Raw genomic sequence first — 18305 nt, forward strand, 5'->3', positions numbered from 1 at the left:
TCAAAGCTGGCTTGTTGCTTTTGCCTTGTAACCTTGAGTGATTACAGCAGTGGCTCTCAGCTGCTGCTTCTTATGTGTATCTTAAATACAAGTGGGTTTTTTTCCCTCAAATTAATAGCAAGACTATGCATTATTTTTTTGCAAAGAGGAAGTGCTTGTGAGCCCTTGTCTTTGCTGTGTAAGGCAAAGTGTGGACATCCAAGCCTAGTGGGTTTGAGTTCAGTGAAGTTTCAGTTGCCAGAGATGATTGACTCGAGATGGCATTCAATAACCTCTACTTTCAGCTGTGATTATTTATTGAAGTGCTCTGGGCCATTAAAGTTCGTTTGGTGATTGTTCTATCCCCCCTGCCTCCCCCCCAAATCTCATTCACATGATAAAGTTCGACTTATATTTTTTCTAAAGGCTTTGCAACGAATAACAAAAGCCCCCCTTACAGGGATAACCACAAAGGACAAAATCTCAAGCAGAGCTGGAAAGGGCACATTGTTCAGGCTGGGTCAGCAGCTGCAGCCCTCACAATGAGCCCTGCCCAGCGGGGCGAAGGCCCCACGGCCCCGGCGGCATTGGGGTGCACGTCTGTGTAAATACAAGTGGCTCTGGGGTTCGGATGACCAGGAGTGGGATTCAGCAGAAAATGGCTCGCAAGGGCTGGCAACGGGCAGGGGCGGCAAACGCCTGCGGCAGTCTGGAAAGAGGGCAGAGGCGCGCAGCATCCTCTTGCAGGCAGGAAAGGGGCTGTGGAGTGGGGTGGGTGAGACCTCAGGCTCTACGAGAAGCGTGGAAGAGAGGAAAAACGACCCTCATTGCTGAGGGACCGGGCGTGTGTGTGCTGAGGCGCCTGAAGGAGATGGGGCGGCCGCAGAGGTGTGACAGTGACCCCAGCAGCCCGCAGCGCCCCTGTTCCCGCGGGTGACGGGGGCGCGCAGCCCAGAGAGGAGACCCCCTGCTCGAGAGCCAGAGCCGGGGTTAGGCTGGTCCCGTGGCGCGGGCAGGGTGCGAGGCCCGCGGGGAGCGAGCCGGCGTAGCGCCGGGGGCAAAGACAGCTGCCTCTCAGGGGCACGCTGATCTTGCAGGGGGGCACACAGCCCCGCGGCGGGAGTCCCAGGGCAGCCGCTGCTTCCAGGGAACTTGGGCGGGCGCACCGAGAGCCGGCAGCGAGCCCCGCTCACGCCTGACAAGGGAACAGAAGCGCGGGCGGGGCGGACAGCGGCAGGAGACGCCCCTCCCCCGCGCCGGCCGCACGCCAGCCCCAGGTAGGGGCCGCTGACCGCCAGCTCCCCCTGCCCTCCCAGCACCGAGGCTGGCATTGGTCGCTCGTCACGCCCATCAGCAGTGTGCGCGGCGGAGCCCTGGCTCTCATTGGTGAGCTGTTCCCCGCCCCTCCCGGCACAGGCCAAAAGGGAGGCGAGGGGGCGGAGCTGGGGCTGGTGGGGCGGAGCTGGGGCTGGCGGGGCGGGGCGGCGGCTGGGGGCGCCGGGGCTTAGCCCGCGAAGGCGGGCGGCGGCGGCTGGAGCAGCGGCGCGGCATGGGACGGAGCGCGGCGGCAGGTGGGTGCGGGGCCGTGCTCTCGCCGCCCTCAGCCACGGCGGCGTCGGGGTCCCTGTGCGCCCCGGGAGGTCGGCTGCTGCTTGGAGGGGTGCGGGGGGAGGGCAGCCGCTTCTTAACGGTTCCTTATCTCCCGCCCACGGGGATAATCCCGCCGCCGCCCGGTGGGAGCCCCCTCAGCGCGGCGGCGCCGTTCGCCTTACAGCCGCACTGAGGGCAGCGGCGGGTCGCTCCGGGGCTTCTCGCTGTCCTCCGGGCCGGGCTCAGCGGCCAGTCCAGCGGCCCTCTCGCTTCAGCCGGGGTCGGGAGGCGCGGGAGGAGCTTTGTTTCTGTCCCTGCTGCTGGCCTCGGCCCCTCGCCGGTCCCCTGAGATGCGGGGCGCGTTCATCATCCCGGTCTCGGGTGGGGGTTGCGGAGCCTCCCATGTGTGGAGTCGGGGAAGAGGCCCCCGAACTCGCGACTCTCGGGAGTGGGCCCTATCTTCCCACGGTACCCGCTCCGACCGGCGTCCAGCCCCCAGAGCCCCGAGTTTGGAGGCCTCTTCCCCCCTCGTTTTTCCCCCTACTACTGGCCCCAGCACCGCGCCGTGACACCGGCAAGTCTCTTCTGATGTCTAGCGGTCCTCGAGTACTTAAAAATGACCATCTTCGTCTCTGAAGGGTGCTGGGAGTCCTTGACAGCTCGGGAACTTTTGAATCTTTTTTTTTTTCTACTAATATTTTTTTTCAGGCTATTTTTTTCCACTTATTTCTTAAGCGAATCTGTGGCTGAGAGGAAGCTGGGAGCCTTGAGTGAGTGCAGGAGTGTGAAACAGGGATTTGGTGGAACTGCAGAATGTCTAACGCTATCTGAAAAGCAGTTAAAAATGCTTTGCTTACTCTTTTTCTTCTTATTTCTGATACAGTTCAGTAATCGCTGCAGATAACTTACAGAAGGACTGATAGTTTTAGGCTGAGAACCATTTGTGAAGTGGGGCTAGTACTTGAGTGATGGGTTATTGGATGCAGTTGTGAGATTCTTTGATAGAAAATACTTCAAAGCGCAAATGGTTTCGTTTGTGCAGGAATAGGAAAAAGCTGTCTAGCTGTGGTTCTTTGTGCCTCTCTTGTAAACTACAGGGAATGAGGGGAAAGTATTCCTATTAGAAAAAGATGGGGTCAAATTATGAAAGTAGCTGGGAACTTCAAGAGACTTTAGGTCTAGGGATGAGAGGGAGGAGGTTGTTTTGCCTTGCCTGTCTTGCAAGGCTGTCCTTTTGGGTTTTTTTCTTTTATCTTTAAAGTTTTAAATAGGGGATAAGAGAATGTTAAGTTTATAGGAGAGACTGTTGTTTTGTCTCTGCCTGGTACAGTATTTTCCATAGTAGCTAATAGTGTGTGTGCTTGAGGAAGATGATGAAGTAATGGAATAAGGTTGCAGTTCTCATGTGCTCTGCCACACTACAATAACATGTGTCTCAGATATGAAGCTCTGTGGCCTTATATATATATATGTTGACAAGATATGGAATAATTATGTGTACTAATACCCAAGTTGGAAACTTGTTAATTAGAGTTGCAAGTTACAATGCTTGTAAACCTGTATTAAACCCTGTGTTTGAGTTGTGGAACGCAGCTTTTTCAGGTGTTATGTTCAGTTCCTGCTGACTTTTACCTTCAAGTTCCCATTTGAAGAAAATACACAAAGATGGTAGGACAGTTGTCAGCCTGCAGAAATAAAGGCACTAAGTCATTCATACTCAGTAATGTGGCTTTGAGTAAGTGCTGTAAGAAAGATGTTTTATCTGCAGCTCTTCTGTTGAGATCAGGACCCAGACCATGTTTCCCCTTGAGCAATGTAGAGCTTGATTTATTAACAGCTGGATTTTGGGGATGACTTGTGCAAAGCAAACTTTTTATTACTTGCTGGAGGATCATTTTTGTGTTTATATTGCTAGTGGCAGTGTGAATGTAGTTATTAGGCAGTGAGCACAGTGGTTTTGTTGTGCGTGAAGTAATATGTAATTGAGCCAATCCTCTTTCTTCTCCTTTTCCATGGCTATTTACTTCAAATAAAGAAAAAATAAAAGCAATTTAAAGTCAGAGAGGTGCTGAATCAATAGTTATGATTATACTTTGTATAGTTATTGGAATTGCACGGTCTTTGCTAGTTTTGCTGTTTGTCTATGAAAGTAATGAAAGATGACTTGTGTCAGAAATGGAATTGCTTGTGCTTTAAAGAGGGACTTTCATAGCAGGAATAAGTTATTGAGGCGTCATGTTTGATTTATATGGTACAACGCACATGACATTGCATAGTTAATGGTAGCATAGACCTGCTTTGTTTTTCAGTATACGCTTTGTCTGTATAACATGCCTCAAAGAATTATCATTTTAAGAGTAGCAATATAAACTTCTTGCAGACCAGCTGCTCTTTGGTGTGACTACTTTAGCTCAGGTTTATTTACTCTTGTTCTCCAGTAAGAAGATATGTGCCATATATTTCTTTTAAAGATCAGCAATAGTGTCTGTGGGCAATATTCCTATATGGAGGAGAGAAGAAGAAAAGCTGTTGTATGACATGTCGTCTGAATGTTATTTTGAAGTTTCTTATATACAGTGGTTGGCAGGACAGGGTTTCTGAAAATCGAACTGAACTGGAATAGATACTTTGAGGAATTCCAGAGGAGTTGGTGGTAGCCGAGTGTTTAAGTTACTGTATCAGTGTCACCTGGACAGTGAATTAGCTTTCATGCCTTTGCAAGTCTTCCCTTCTTAATTAAACTTCCTGCATGGACAACTCCATCTTGGTGTAATTTGTACTAACTGAAGTGGAAAAGAGCCTTGAGAGAACTGTATTAGAGGACTCATGATATAAAAAGATAAATACATTCATTAAAGCTTTGCTCTTTTGAGCTGTCCCATGGCACTGCCTTCCAGAGCTCCCGTGACTGCTTTCAGTGAGGAATGAGCAAGAAAGGATGTAGCAGTTAATTGCAGTCTGCTCTTGCAGGCCTGTCCTTAGTTGATGTGTACTTGATATGCTCTTGTAACTTAGCTTGAATCTGATAATGGGTTGTATAATACAGCACTTTTATGCCTTTAAAATTCAGTGGTTAGGTATTGGTTTCTTCTTGAAATGTGTGGCACTAACTAAAATTTGTAGACTTCTTGTGGTTGTTATAGTGACTTTATTTTCTTTTGCATGCAAAGAATATTGAGCCCTGAGTGGTGTATCAGGTGAATGGCACTATTAGCATGAGTTACTAACCAGGCAATGTATGCCCACTGGGTCATGGTACTGAGTTTTGTGAATTACCTCAGTACCAGGAAGATATACATTTGCAGTACTGATAGGAAGGAGTTGCTTTTATCAGGCTCGTTTCTTAGTTCTCTAATCTTAAATCCATTCAGTATATGAAGATCATTAATAGGATCAGATTACAAATACATAATGTTTTCCAGTGTTGTATACAACTGTAGATTGTCTTCAGAAGCTTCTTTTTAACTGGTATACTGCGGGTCGCAGATTGTATGTAACTGCTTATTCTCTTGAAAGAATAGATGAAAGAGCGAGGTGGGGGATGTGTGTGAGGATTCTTCTCCATGTGGAAGAATCACATCCAGAATACCTTTAATATAAGAAAAACAGTCACTTGACTGAGAATTAAATTGAGGCATCTTGAGCCTTAACCCTGTAGCAGAAGTGCTATAGTACTCTCATTTTCTCCTGACAACTCAGTCTGTCTTTAAAGGTAATAATAAAAATAACCTGAAGTTGCACCAGGTTTATCTGCTGGACTTGAACCTGTGAGTGCTTTCCTTTGCTGTTACTGTTATTTGGACCTAACTGTTCAGAAGCCAGCCAGTTGTAACAGCTGTTGAAATGTTGCACTGGGATGTTGGTTGTTGTTTTTTTTTTTTTTAACTGGAAAAGCACTGTTGTTTTTTACTGCTCTTTTGGAAACTCAGTTAACTGATGTATTTTTAGCTGCTGGTAGATGTCATTCTCTTTCTTCTGCCAAAAGAGGAAACAAAACTTTTGGGAAGAAGTTAAATTTATGTGTAGAAACAGCTGGAGATGAAAACAGAAGTCCTTGTGCTCATTTAGGCAGTAAACCAAGAGCTGGTCTTGTTTGATTTCTTTGTTTTTGCCAGGTGAGATAGCTGGAGGATTTTTGTTGACAGATTGTTAATAAGGTATTTATTGGATTTACTTTTTTGTTTTTTTAAAATTCCAAATCTATTTGTGTTAGGGATTTATAGATTCTCTGAATGTCAACACATGAATTTTTCTTTTCACATGCAGAAATACTGCCATTAAACTAATGATGTTTTCTGGGTCTAGAATTGTTCACTATATGTGTTAGCTTAACTTTTTTTTTGGTAGACTTCTCCCTTTAGCAGAGTTTTGGTTACTTTTTTTCATGATTGTTGGAGCTCATTCCTAACTGTTATAAATATTGTCTCTTTATTGTTATGGAGATTTGGTCGCCAAATACAGTGATGTGGACAATGTGTGTTTCCATTAAATGCACACCATTTATACCAAATTATATAATATTTTACTTTTGAATACTCACTATACTTGTGTCACTTGAAGGCATGCTTCAGCACTGAGCTAACAATCTTTTATGTTTAAAAAGATATACTTTTGAAACAGGAAAACTGAGTGCTTTTCAGGTTGTCTGTGTTTTACACAGAGGTAGAAGTATAAAAAACCCAACAAAGCTGATTTTCACCTTCCTTGGTGTACTATCAAAGAGACTGTACTTCAGGTGTAGGTTTTCTTCTAAATGTTCAGAACTACAATCCTGCTTGTAAGAGTGTTTTGGTAAGAAGTGCTGGAAAGAACCAACACAGACTATTGAGTGCTGAGTGAAGAGAATTTGCTAAGAATTAGTTAATGTAGTAACAAAAGAAAACTTGTCTTGGACATGGCTGCCATGAAGATATTTTTGATTTAGTTTTTGACTTAATCTTGCATTCAGTAGATACTTAGATTTTATAATAGTCTTTAGAATATGATGCAACCTTTAAAATGCTGGTGAGTGACATAGATAAAGTAGGTATAGGTGTCAGTAGTAATTTGATTCTGTTAAGAATTTATGTTTACAGTCATCATAATTGATACAAATAGAAGTGGTTTGTACTGAGGCAGTTGTAACTTCCATTAATCTGTCAAAACTAGAATTTTTGCTTGACTTAAATGTATTTTTCTCCAGGACAAGAAAAAAAAAAGAGATTTTTCAACTGCTGTGCACAGAATTACAGCCTGGTGTGTTTTCTCTCAAGTTCAGTAAATCAAAACTCTCTTTAACTGTTTCTTTGGCACGAGCTTTTATAGCACATACCTGTTGTTTAAATCTGTCCAATATAGAAACTATAGAGTAATTTCTTGTGAAGAAACTCTATCAAGCATTGTTCATTTGCACAGTAGTATGCACAGATGAATTCACATAAAAATTCACATCATTAGTTTTGCATGAGATGCACTCTTTGGAGGCTTATGCAGTGGTTATGTTGGCTGTTTTAGCTAAGACTTAATGTTTTCGGAGTTGCTTTTTGGTACCTGAATATACACTTGCTTTAGAGTTCTGTATATATTATGATGACTCTCAAGTCCTCTTGTCAACCTAGTGCTTGCTTGCTGATAGAACTTCAGAACTGGGAAGGAAAATTTAAATAATAAATAGTGGAAATGCTTTTTACTGCATGATCTAAATAAAATTAGTAGATAAAAGAATCTTCAGCTTTGTAGCATGTGCTGCTAGCATTTGCAGTTCTTCAGTCATTTGAAACTTTACATAAGCTTCTTATTTGTTACTCTTCATTACATAAAGAATGATTAAATACTAATGCTTTTTTTTCTTGAGATTTTTTTTGAAATTGACTCCTTCAGGCCTTCCAAGGTAATGTCAAGTTTTCAGATGCCTGCCTTGTCTATAAGCATGCGTAACTACTTTGGCTGTTTGCTGAACTGTTAAGTACTAAAACATGGTGCTATTTAGGCTGGGGCTGTGCTGGTGAAGCATAGAGGCTGCTGCATCTTGTTGAGTTGAAGTGCTCTGTTGGGGTGGCTGCCCTCAAAGACTGGTGCCTATTTTCCCACTAGGTTAGCTGTGTGAAAGCCCTAACTGTTTAGGGGCATGACTCTTAATACTGAACACTTACTCTCTTTCTATTAATGTGTCATAGATTCCTCATTCAGGAAACACTTGTGTATCCTTGTAAGTAATTTGGTTTATGTGTTTTTAGTAGGAAGCTGTAATTTGTTACTCGTGCTCATATTTGTCCATGTTCTTTAGCCTCTGGTCCTCTAGGTTGCTGGGTAATTAGTTGGACCTTAGCATACAGTAATATTCTGGGTTACTGAGCTTTCTTCGTGACTTGGAAAGTCTGTTCAATGTTCTTAATGTATTGAGAGATTGTTGAAGGTGGAGTTTGATGGTGTAAAATATACCAGCTCTACAATACAGGAAGGATACAAAAATACTAGAGTGTATCTAAAGGAGGGCAGCAAAGACCAGAGGACATGACTTATGAGAAGCAGCTGAGGATACTGGGTTTGCTCGTCTTGGAGAAGGGGGTATTGAGGGGTGACCTCATCACTGACTACAGCTTCCTCACGACAGGGAACAGGAAAGGAGCTGCTAATCTCTTCTCTCTTGTGTCTGGTGGCAGACACAAGGGAATGACTTCGAGCTACATTAGGGGAAGTTCAGATTGGATATTTGGGAACAGTTCTTCACTAGCATGGTGGTCAAGCTCTGGAACAAGCTCTCCAGGGAAATGGTGGTGGCCTCAAGCTTGTCAGGGTTCAATGAGCATTTGGACAGCACTTCTAGGTATCTGGTTTAACTTTGAGTGTCCAGTGTGGGGTCAGGAGTTGGACTTGAGCCTCATGGGTCCCTTCCAGCTCAGGATGATCTATGATTTTACGATAACACAAAAGCTATAATGTAATAGTACTTTAGAAGCCTTAGAGGACTTGAGTTTCACTCACTGTTTGGAAGATAGTGTGTGCAAAAATGCTTCCTTTTATTGTTGATGTACTCATAGAAACTAAATATGAACAAAGCACCTCATCAGTGAAGACTGGAAGGCTTGCATAATCTCATGATAATGTTTTATTCAAGTCTACTTGCCAGGGCTGTATGTAAAGGGCAGTTAGCATAAGTTTGGAATTATTGCAGCACTGCCATATTTATAGGTGAAGAACACTGTAGAAAATGGGACTGTGGGGACTTTTTTCCAGTACTGGTTAACGACTTACACTGTGACAAGGAGATGATACTACTGACAGTGCTCTTAGGAGGATTCAGAGGTTCAAATTGAATCTGGGATGAAATTTATTCCAGTGCTGAATAATGTAATAACTGTAGTGGCCATCTGAATTTAAGTATTCCCTTATTTGAGGGTGTGTAAGGTAAATGTATACCATAACAGCTGATGTATGCAGCTGTTTTCCACTCCTCTCCATGTGTTTACTTTGCCTGTAACAATAATTGGAGAGCTTGTGTATGTAATGGGTGGGAGGCATTAATGCCTACAAAAATGCTAACAATATTCCAGTGAATGTTGATTTCTTGATGTTTGTTTTGAAATACCATAGTGGAAAAGGTCACAATTTCATGGTGCTGAGGAAAACCATGCATCTGCTCTGATGACTTAGTTTTGTCCTAACAAAGCAACAGACAGCTGTGGGGACTAGTGTGCTACAAGGCAAGGCCTGGGAAACTTGTTTTATTTTGAAACTTCAAACAGTCTTTGGAAAGACTTCTTTGAGATGTTCTTCTGCCTCATTACTTGTGAATGAAGAAATGAAGTTGGAACTTGTGAATCAGGGGGACTTTAGTGAAAGTGTGACTTTTTTTCTTGTACAGCAGTTAGGGCTTCTGCTGAGATATTTTTCTTTATGGAATGTTGAAATTTTCTGGAACTTGTATCAGCACAGGTTTATTGTAGAGTTATTTCCTGGGAAAGTGCTGGTTTTCGTTTTAAAGCTTGGCTGCTGCTTTGAATGCTTAAACAGCTGCAAACATGAAGGATGCAACATCACTTCAAATGAAGCTTACATTTAATTTATGCTGAATGTGAAGACGCTCAAACACTTATTACTGACTTTTTTTTCCCAACACAGTTTGAATATTGAAGTATTTTCTAACCTCTGTATGTCAGCTCAGGAGATGGACCGGAGTTCTAATTAACTCCTATTTAAAGAGAGTGTCTTGGTACATTTATACTAGTGGTTTGGTTACAGTTTCAGATTAGCTAACTGTAGGAGAAGGGTATTTGCCAGGTTGTGCTAGACAAGCAGATGTGCAAGCCATGTATGTGTATTCTATCCACCCTTCTTTTTGCAGAGAACCTGAAATTAGCATTTCAGCAGCTTCACTCTCTTCTTTTGTTTTTCCTAGATAGAGTGGTTCTTGTGTCCTGCAGCTCAGCTTGCTCTCCATTCTTCAAATCCTACAGGTCATAGAATCATAGAATTGTTTCAACTGGAAGAAGCCTTTAAGATCGACTCCAGCCTTTGTCCCAGCGCTATCAACCACTAGACCATTTCCCTGAAAGCAACATCCACCTATCTCTTAAACACTTCTGAGGACAGTGACTCTACCACCTCCCTGGGCAGCCTGTTCCAATGCCTGACAACCCTTTCAGGAAAGAAATTCCTCTTCATATCCAGCCTGAACCTGCCCTGGTGCAACCAGAAGCTGTTTCCTCTCGTTCTATTGCTTGTTACTAGGGAAAACAGACTGACCTCTGCCTTGCTACAACTTCCTTTCAGGTAGTTGTAGAGAGTGCTAAGGTCTTCCCTGAGCCTTCTTTTCTCTCAGGCTAAACAGCTCCAGATCCTTCAGTCATTCCTCATGAGATAAACTCCAAATCCTTTATTAGCTTGTTAGCCTGCCTCTGTATCATTTCCAGCACCTCAATGTCCTTCTTGTAGAGAGGGGCCCAAAACTGGGCACAGTATGTGAGATGCGGCTTCACCAAAGCAGAGTACAGAGGAATGATCACCTCCCTTCTCCTACTGACATCACTGTTATATGTCTTTACTGTAGGAATAATTTTATATTTATAGCAGGTAAAGAATTTTAGAGTTTGTGCATGGCAAGTGTGAAATACTTGAATCTTGAAGTGATGAGGTACAAATGCTTTCAAGAGGAGTGTCTGAGAATGCCCTGATGCATAGTCTTCTACCCCTCAAATGAAATGTAGCTGTTATAACACTTGCCTCAGCCTACAAGAGTCTGAGCAGTGTTTGATGACAATCTTGACATTTCAAACCTCCTTTGATTCAGGGTGGGTAATTCTACACAAATGTGTAGATAAGATTAGGAGCAACACCTAGTTAGAGCTCAAGCTAATAATGCTGTAAAGACAGGCCTTCAGTTCTAGTTTCTGTGCTGAATATCCACTGCTAATGATAGGAAAAGCTTCCATGCTGGTGGAGTAAAAAGCAGTTAGGTTTTTAACCTTAAATAATTGGCTTAAGATAGCTGCATCTGAAATAATACAGTAAGATCATAGGGGTTCTGACCTTTTTTCCAAAAATATTTGCTGTTCTACTGAAGAAGGTACATGGTTTGCAGTGATGTTGTTCTAATTGCCATATTAACAGTTCTGAGGGCCCCTAAGCTTGCATGGATCTGCAGCTTGCTGTATGTAGGAAGATTAGATTCTTCTTGGTCATTTAGCTGACTGAGGTGTCTGACTGCTGGTTTGATGTTGGAACAGGTTTAGGAGCCTTCAGAAAGTGGTAGCATAGCTCTATTCAATGGGATTTATAAATTTATTTTCAAGAGCTGCTGGGAAGTGGTAAGTAAAACTTCACAACTGGGAAAAATTCCAGAACTTTCATTGTCTTAGATGCTTCAAATCAATTAAATATTTTACATAGAATCACAGAATGGTAGGGGTTGGAAGGGACTTCTAGAGATCATCTAGTCCAACACCCCAGCTGAAGCAGGTCCACCTAGATCAGGTCACACAGGAGCGTGTCCAGATGGGTTTTGAAGATCTCCAGAGGAGACTCCACACCCTCCCTGGGCAGCCTGTGCTGGCACTCCGTGTCCCTCACAGTAAAATAATTTTTTTCTTATGTTTAAGTGGAACTTTTTGTGTCTGAGCTTCATCTCATGACCCCTTGCCCTGTTGCTAGATACCATCGAAAAAAGTGATGCCTCAACCTCCTGACATCCACTATTTAGATACTTATAAATATTAATGAGATAGCCCCTCAGTCTCCTCTTCTCCAGACTAAACAGCCCCAGTTCCCACAGCCTTTCCTCATAAGGAAGATGCTCCATTCCCCTGATCATCTTGGTGGCCCTGTGCTGGACTCTCTCCAGAAGTTCTCTGTCCCTCTTCAGCTGAGGAGCCCAGAACTGGACACAGGACTCCAGATGAGGCCTTGTCAGGGCAGAGTAGAGGGGAAGAAGAACCTCCTTTGACCTGCTGGCCACACTCGATGCATCCCAGGATACCATTGGCCTTCTTGGTCATGAGGACACATTGCTGGCTCATGGTTAGTTTATTATCAACCAGCACTCCCAGGTCTCTCTCTGCAGAGCTGCTTTCCAGCAGGTCATCCCCAGCCTGTACTGGTGCATTGGGTTATTCCTTTCGAGGTACAGGACTCTGCACTTGTCCTTGTTGAACCTCATGAGGTTCCTCTCTGCCCAACTCTCAAGCTGGTCGAGATCCCACTGAATGGCAGCACAGCCTTCTGGGGAATCAGCCAGTCCTCCCAGTTTGGTGTCATCAGAGAACTTGCTGAGGGTATACTCTGTCCCCTCATCCAGGTTGTTGATGAACAAGACTGGCCCCAGAACCGATCCCTGTGGAACTCCACTGGCCACAGGCCTCCAACTCAATTCTGTGCCATTGATCACCACCCTCTGGGCTCTGTTATTCAGCCAACTCTTGATGTGCCTCACCATCCACTCATCCAATCCATACTGCCTGAGCTTTTTGATGAGGATTTTACGGGAAATAGTGTCAGAAGCCTTGCTGAAGTTAAAGTAGATGACATTCACTGCTCTCCCCTCATCTAGCCAGCTAGTTATGCCCTTGTAGAAGGTTGGTCAAACAGGACTTCCATAACTTAGTAAATTGGTCCAGTAACTATTTCTGTGAGTAGTTAATGGAGGATTAAGTAAAATATTGTAGCTGATGGACTCCTCGTCTTAAAACTGTAGCTTTCAGAAATGTACAGAAATAAGTCTTATGGGGTATAGTCTAATATCCCATTTTTCTATTCCTTATTCTGTGTCTTAATCTGAAACTATATAGGCAGCAGTGAAATAAGCACCTCTATTGGCAGTATTTTTGTCTATGACAGCAACAGCTGAAACCCCAAATCCATCTCTTTCTCTCCCTGACCTGTTTTAAGATGAAGCTATTAATGTTCTTTTGTGTGCCACTTCTTCATTTGAATTTTCTGTTCTGCTTCCTCCTGCTGTAAACTCTTATGCATTTCTTCTGAAGTTGTCCTTTACTTCCCTTTCACTTGAAAGTCTGTTATATCTAGCATTCTCTGTAAGAAAGAAATGTGTTGTGATGAATTTCTGCTTTGTGGAATTTCTGGTAAAGCCCACAGATTTCTTTCTTTTTTGAGTGAAATGCTTGGATATGTAAAAAAACCCCAAACCACAACAAAAACCCTCCTCACTGCAACATCCATGTCCATAGAAACCTAAAGTGGGGGGAAGTGCATGCAAGACATGAAATGTAAACCCTTCTTCCCTCAGCTGAGTGAACTGCTTACTATCAGATTTCTTTAAGCCACAGAACGTTATTTTTGGCAGGAACATCAGAAAGGGTATTCTTTCTTTTAAACAGTTGTTGTTTGGAAAACAAGCATATGTCTGGCATCATCATGGATTTCTAAAAGAGGAAAAAGTGGTTTTTATTTTCAAAACTTGTAGAAAAACTGTGTTTTCAACAGAATCAAATGTTAAAACTGCTTTTGGAAGAGTAAATGTAATAGTGTGTCCTTACAGTTAGTTGTCAAGGTTGAAACAACAAGCATAGTTAGCCCTTAAGCTGCTAAATGCTAATCATAGCTTGGCAAGAGTTTTCCTCAGCCAAGTGACTGGGCTCCAGAGCAGGAACACATAGGCAGCCTCTAAGAATTTAAGTTTTTCAAAGCTAAACTTAAATGTTGAGGTTTAGATATAAATAAATAAGGCTTCACTTGATACTCATGGTAACTGTGATTTTTAACTTAAGACCCATCTGTAGCTTGATTATCCCCGTTCTTGTTCAGCTTGGTAGAATTATGGCTGTTAATGCCTTGGAATATGAAGTATTAGAAAATACACTGAAATAAATTTTGTGAACCTAAAAGCTGACAGATTAAACAGTGAACAGTTTTGATTTGTTGGTCAAAGATAACTCTCTTTGTGCCACATTACGGAACAATAAATACAGCCTGATACATTTCCAGTTATCCAAGGAAGTTCATCTAGGTGCATTCAGTTGCAGGAATATGTTAAGAGGGGAGAAAAAAAAATCATGTGCTTTAGTACTGAGTACTCAGAGACATTAGGGGAATTTAACTGTGAGGGTAGGAAGTATGGGTATTGAATCTAGATGAATGAATCCAGTGAATTTAATTGAGGATTATGGAAAGTTGTTATAATCTCCTTAAGATGTTTAACCTGATATTTTATAACTAAAATAATATGGAGGAAACATTGAAACAAAAGCTTGAGGGACAAGTGTGGGGTTTTTTTTGTCATAAGTATATTTTTGAGTCTTCTAAGTTGACTTTGAACAAAATGCTGAAATAAATATAACTGTAGGAAAGATAAGACTGTATAAATAATTCAGTTCCACTGTCGATTAATTAATTTGCATATTAGTAGTGTTCTATAAAATATGCCTTCTATGCTTTTTTGCTCATTTCTGCAGGTGTATAATGAAATGTTGATTTTCTTTTCTGGTTCAAAGCATGCAGGCCTTGCTGATTTAAATCAAATTCTAATAGATTGTTAAAAAAAGAATAAACTTGGCCAAAATGGGAAGCTTGAATATTTATGTTTTTCTGTAGGCTTGAAACAACTTCTGGTGATTCTGAGCCGAAATTACTTGACCTATGGGACAACTTGCTCATAAGGATACAGTAACTACAGGTATCCTGTCCTCTCCTCCCTCAAACACAAAATATTAATTGTAAGCTATTTTATGTAATACTGGAATTTACGGAGGTTTTATCCAGAAACAGGTACTGATACTCTAAAGACTTAGGAGAAGGTGAAGTTCTCTTCTTTATTAATGAGTTGTCTCTGCCGGATAGGTCCTTGGTAGGCAAGAAGAGGCTTTATAAATCACTCAATAGATCTAATAACAATCTTCACCTACTCTCTATTTTTTTTTAAATGCACAGATACATTACTTTATAGCTGATTGTGCCTAGAAATGAAAATCATTTGCCTTTAACATATTATCACTTCCAGCCATTAAATCAGTGTTCCCCTGTTATGTAGAAAGCGATGGCAAATAATATAAGTTGCAAACTCTGAAAACACTTCCTGTGTATTCTTAAGTGCTTTTGTTTCAATTCTGGCTAATCCTTTTATTTTACTTCTTATTTCTTCAGAAGTGCATCTGGTACAAGATTAATGTTCAACTTTTTCCTCTTGAGTCTCTTTACTATGGAATAAAAAACCATAATGTAGCAGAGGAGTATTCATCAGCTATTGTAACTGTACAAGAACTTGGAAGGTTTAGTTTCGGCCTAGTTAGTTGTACTTGATTTTATTTGGCCTGGTTTTAAAAAGGTGTCATAGTCTGTCTAGAGGGAAAGGAGGCTTGTGCTAGGGAGAAGATGTATTATGTGGGAAAAGCTATGATGTGGGTTCCTGTTGCAGGTGCAGTATCACTCTGGGTATTTGGATTTCAGTTTAACCTAAACCAAGTCCCAACTCTCCTTTAAGGAAAGTAATTTTTCAAAGAGCAAGAAGCTGGTAGGAGAAGAGAGAGTCCTTCTGGTACCTGAAATCATGTTGACCTGTTGTCCAAAATTCTATGTGGTATTGTGGTACTTTTTGTTATTACTCAAATGATGCTGTCCAAATGAATGTGGTTTTAGTACAAAACAGGTGATCTATTGGCCTGAAAAATACCAGTGGAGTCTTGGTGCTGGTGGATGGTTGTACTTTTATTCTACTTTTATTTTGTTTAATGTCGAGGAGAGGATGTCACAATTTTTGTAGCAGTAAGATTATATCTAGAAACCTGCCTTAATACAAGCTGTAAAGTCTTAAACATCAGTCTTTGTGGACTGCCTGAAGGCAGGGATTGTGTGGGTTATGGTTAGTGTGACCTCTCCCCATGAATGCGTACTTGGTCCTGACTGACGATTATTTGTGTATTTCTTTTTAAGCACTTTTACGTAGGCTTGTAAAAATGTCCACTTTCAAGTTGCAAGATTCCCTTATAAAGTAGAAGTTCTGGTGCAGAACATTTAGTTACATGTTAACCTGATAATAGGCTACTCTCAAATACAAGCATTTTTTAAGGGCTCTGTACTATTGTCCAGCTTGAAAAGGAGGTAGGTAGAAGGCTTTGTTCCCATTTTACGTTCTTCTGTATATGCTAGCGACATGACTAAAACTCACTTTCTGGAAGCCTTGACTTCCAAAAGGCGAAAAAGAAGACATTCAGGATGTAGGTAGCTGACTAATGAAACTGAGGCATAATTAAATGCCAGTTTTACATTTGCACTGTTGTGAATGTCTCAAAAATGGGAAGGGTAACAAAGTTAAAACTTACCGAGTATCTGCATTCCTGAGATGTCACTTTGAATCTTCCATGTGTGTCAAAAGAGGAGAGAAAATAATAATCAAACATGTCAGACCAGGTTTCATTTTTCTGAAGTAGACCTGGTTGTCAGGGGTAAAATTGGCGAGACAGGAATTGTGTTGCCAGTAGTTTATGAATGCCAGTTTATGCTGCTAGTTAATGGAAAATACCATTATTTCTGCAGCTGGTAAACTGTTGTGACAATACAGGATCTTAAAAGTGTTGGGAGCAATAACCTTGTTACCATGGAAATTGCAGGTTTTAAAACTACAATAAGAGCCATTAAAATAAGAAAGCCAGTATGCATCTGTCCTGTGCTGAAAGGAAAGTTATGTGGGGTCAGGTGATAGTTCTAAGTAGTTCCTCATGAAGGAGGCTTTGGAAAAAAAGTCAAACAAAAACAAACCCCAAACCTTCAAACAAACAAGGTTCTATGCCTTCTTGGATACTCTGTTCATTGTACTTGATGCAGAATTTGCCAGGAATTTCCTGAGCTGTAATAACAGGAGTGGTCAGCTTAGATGATTGTGGTGCTTACACCACCTCACCACATGTTGGTTGTAGAGGTCACCCATTAAGAGCAACGTGAGCATTTCAAACCAGAATTACTTGTGGTAGAAGAATAAAGATAAGGCATCAAGTTCTCAGTGTGGTGTGGCTTGCTACCTTTTGTTAATTGGACCAGCCTTTTCAGTAATAGTTTGTTCCTGTACTGCTCTTCTGCCAACTCCAGGCAGCTGTTAAATGAAGAGGAAGCCATGTGTCACGGCTGTGCAGCTCTGGCCTTGTCCTCTGTGGGCTGGAGTCACAAAGCATTGTGCAGTTTCTGCTCTCCTATATGGTGGTGGGAAAAGGTGGCTTTGAAGCTTTGCCAGATTCCCTGCTGTCTATGGTCTCCTCCTTCCCATCCTAGTGCAGAATGGTCAGTAACAACCAAAATATGTTTGCTTCCAAGCACAAGCTACATGTTGTGTTGCAGCTGTCAGCTGCTGCCTGAGCAGGTGTGGCATTACCTTAGGACATGGAACATTTCCTTGCCTGTGATACGTTCTGTGCTGCCACTACTGTCCAGACAGTGTTAAAGAGAACAGCTTTTGCTCTTCAAATTGGAAGGACTTGGGGGCCGGGGGGAGACCAGACTGCGGATTTCTTGGCAGCCTGTGCCTTTGAGCAACCACTTGCCACTGTTTCAAAACATTTAAGAGGGTTTTTTCCCAAAGTCAAGACATTTTGCATCTTATGTAATACATATTTAGTTTTCAAAGTGTTGGATAGAGGAAGGCAAAGAAAATGTAGTCGAAATGGGTATTTTATGGTTGTCGGAAGACTGAGGAAAGGACACAGACAAGAAACAGAATAGGACGGCAAACCTCCAGTCACAGTATTATCAACTGTTAAGAGAGATCTGGGAGAGGTATATATACGTACAGTTTTATATGTATTAAATTTAACATAAACTTAGTTATCAGATCAAGATTTTTTTAATTGTCTCTTCATGGAAATTACATCTGTGGCTACTGTGATTGCTGCCTGCCTCAATAAAAATAGTAAACATGGCTGTGAAAAAGATATTGATGATTTGAAGAACAGATTTTCTTGAATTTGTGAGATTTGGTGGGAACAGGCAAATCAGATCTCTTCATTTAGTATCAACAGCTTGGTCTGATGGTAAAGCAGTAGCTAACCTGCATGGGTTATGTGATTAAGGTAATGAAGTTCATACTTTTCCTCACCCATATGGAATTATAGAATTATTTCAGCTGTAAGAGACCTTTAAGATCGAGTCCAGCCTTTGTCCCAGGGCTATCAACCATGAGACCATTTCCCTGAGAGCAACATCCACCTGTCTCTTAAATACTTCTGAGGACAGTGACTCCAGCAGCTCCCTGGGCAGCCTGTTCCAATGCCTGACAACCCTTTCAGGAAAGAAACTGTTCCTCACATCCAGCCTGAACCTCC

The 18305-nt window shown here is 42.0% G+C and overlaps 1 protein-coding gene across 3 annotated transcripts in view; it reads left to right on the top strand.

The window, feature by feature from the left end:
- The first annotated feature begins 1466 nt into the window (after positions 1–1466).
- WASF3 (WASP family member 3) overlaps positions 1467–18305 on the top strand; it is a 79820-nt gene continuing 62981 nt past the window's right edge. For 2 of the 3 annotated variants that reach the window (XM_062020423.1, XM_062020421.1), the window contains exon 1: positions 1467–1550. The gene's annotated coding sequence lies outside the window, so the exon portion shown is untranslated. Of the gene's footprint in view, positions 1551–14592; positions 14675–18305 lie in introns of all 3 variants that reach the window. The other variant, XM_062020422.1, reaches the window with a different exon arrangement.

This window comes from Colius striatus, chromosome 1 (assembly GCF_028858725.1).
Source record: "Colius striatus isolate bColStr4 chromosome 1, bColStr4.1.hap1, whole genome shotgun sequence".
NCBI lineage: Eukaryota > Metazoa > Chordata > Aves > Coliiformes > Coliidae > Colius > Colius striatus.